Source organism: Octopus bimaculoides, chromosome 21, assembly GCF_001194135.2.
Source record: "Octopus bimaculoides isolate UCB-OBI-ISO-001 chromosome 21, ASM119413v2, whole genome shotgun sequence".
Lineage (NCBI taxonomy): Eukaryota > Metazoa > Mollusca > Cephalopoda > Octopoda > Octopodidae > Octopus > Octopus bimaculoides.
Window position 1 is genome coordinate 27,861,172 of NC_069001.1, and position 3,141 is coordinate 27,864,312.

Consider the following 3,141-nt stretch of genomic DNA (forward strand, 5'->3'; position numbering starts at 1 on the left):
ATATATATATATATATATATGTGTGTGTGTGTGTGTGTGTGTGTGTGTGTGTGTATATGTATGTATACATGAATGCACCCCCTCCTATGGCTTTTTTCTGTACCCATCCCTTAATTCCATTCTAAATTATCACCCCACATCATACACCTCACACATATTCATTACTTAGATCGATTCTTATCTTATCAAACCCATTCCCTACTCCTCTCCCATCCCCCTTCATATCTTGACCACCAGCTAACACCCCTTCTTTCATTTTTTTTCACTTACACTATTTTTCATTTTCTCTTCCTCCTTCTTTCCTTCTTTCTCACCTTTGCCTTAGACCTCTCTCTTCCTTTTAACATACATATCCTTACTACCTCTACATTCTCAAATTTCCATTCGGGCCAAAAGATCGATTTGAATGAACAACACATGGAATGTACGTCTCCACACTTTCCATTTGTGTTGGCAAAGTATGAACTCCTATTGGAATTTACATACCACTTACAGGAGGTATTTCTACCACTTCTACACACCACTTTACTTAGATAATGGAACTGCAACTATAACATCTTTATGCATTTTCATTTTTATTTCTTCATTCATTCTCCTATTTCCCTATATACTTCTTATTTCCGTCCTTTTCGAAAGCAATTCCTCATATTGAATTCTAATATTTCCCTCCGTTTAACCATCTCACATCGTCTCTGATGAAGGGATATCCCTAATATCCCTGAAACAGTTGTAAGACTAACATTCTCTTTATAAATGTCCTGAAAATTCCACACACCCTTGGCTTTGAAGTCACATTCCATTTAACACACACACACACACACATGCACAAACAAATGCACACACACAGGCGCGCACACGCATATACACACACATATACACACACATACACGCATATATAAACATACACACAAGGCACAGAAGTAGCTGTATGGTAAGAAGCTTGCTTCCCAACCACATGGTTCCAGGTTCAGCCCCACTGGGGAATTGTCTTCTACTACAGCCTCGGGCCAACCAAAGCCTTGCGAGTGGATTTGATTGAGAGAAACTGAAAGAAACCCGTCTTACATACATATATGTGTCTATGTGTGTGTATTTGTGTGTCTGTGTTTGGTCTCCAACCATCGTCTGACAACCGATGTTGCTGCGTTTACGTCCCCGTAACTTAGCGATTCCGCAAAAAGGACTGATAGAATAAGTACTAGGCTTACAATGAATATGTCCTGAGATCTTACTTTTTGTAAGCCTACTACTTATTCTATTGGTCTCTTTCGCCGAATCACTAAATTACAGGCACATAAACACACCAACATTGGTTGTCAGACGATGGTTGGAGACCAAACACAGACACATAAATGCATGCACACACGCACACACACACCTCCAACACACACACGACATGTATCTTTCAACTGTCGTCTATCAAATCCTTTCACAAGTCTTTGGTCAGCTCGAGACCAGAGTAGGTGCCACGCAGTGGGACTGAATCCAGAAACATGTTGTTGGGTAGAAACGTTCTTACCTCACAGCCACCATGCACAGATTAATATCTATATGCATATGCATACACAAGTATATATAAATTTCGGCTACATTTTATAATTCTAAGTTGTATGGCTGTTCGTGCTTGGAGATGTACCTTTTGTCCTACATATCTTTGGTTCTATATTCTATACAAATATTACTTATGTCTGTCTTCTCTATTTTTCTTTGCTTCCTATGTAGTACAGTTTACAAACAGCGCGAAATATTTTTCACGCTGTGGACACGGTTGCATTACACGTCAATGCTTACATCAAAACCATAATGATTTCCGATAGAGCAATTTATGACGCTAAGTCTATAGTTTATTTCCAATATATTGTTGTTATTGTGGCGTTTATATTTCTGCTTACACGTTCCTCCATTTGATTTTCTCTTTATTGTAGTTTCCATTTTGCAACATCTTCACAGTCTTCTGGTTTTGTATCCCTTGTTGTTTACATGTCTTCCATTGGCCGGGTTGTTTGTGGCAAAATCTATTTTATTCGTTTCTCTTCTCTCACATTATTTCTGTTGAATTTTATAAATGCTTTATATTTAGATGGACCAACGTTAATACTTTATTCTTAATAGCGAAGCATCGGAAATTTAGTGACGTTCAAAGTTTACTAGGTGAGAAATTAGCTGGGAATTACATAGCGGTAGAATTTTAAAATATAATATTATATTAAATAATAAGGCGACGTGCTGGCCGAATCGATAACACATCGGCTAAAATACATAACAGCATTTCGACAGTTTTCAGATCGGAGTTCAAATTCCGCCGAGTTGATCTTTGCATTTCATCCTTTCGGGGTCGGTAAAAATAAATACCAGTTGAGAACTGGGGTTGATGTAATTGATTTAACCTTTCCCCGAAATTGCTGGTCTTAAGCCAAAATTCGAAATCGATAATGTATTGAATAATGTACCTATGCATGTGCGTATACATATCTGCATGAATATGCACATGTATATATATTTTTGAGTGGTTGTGTTGTTGTTGCATAATATACGTGTGCGTGTAAGTACAAGCATAGCTGTGGAAATAAAAATTTGCTTTGGGACGACATAATATTGGCTTCTTCCGTATTTGCTACTAATAATCATTGTTTAACTGTATTTTTTTTGTTTTGTTTTAGTCATTTGAAATGTGTATGTGTGTGATGAGATTCTGTGTGTGCGTATGTGTGTTTGATGAGACTCTGTGTGTGTGATGAGACTGCGTGGGTGTATGTGTGAGGAAACTCTGCGCGTGTGTGTGTGTGTGTGTGTGTGTGTGTGTCTGCCATGCAGAAAAGCATCGGCCATTAGGTCGATTTTCTGATATATAATTTTTTGAAATAGATTTGTATATACTCGTGTATTCAGGTTTAATTATCATGTTTTGTGCCACTAAACAATATATACACCTACTTGCCGTGTGGAGCATCTTATTATGAACATAATTTAGGTTAATATACCTCTAGTTGACTAAGTACTAAAGAAAACAGAGTATTTTTCTAATTTAGAGTGTGCTGAACAAGATGAACAGTCCTGGATTGGAAAAAAAATGTGGATAATCCAGAAAATCCTTAGGACTTATAGTTCAGGATCTTCGATGTTGTACACACACACTCATAT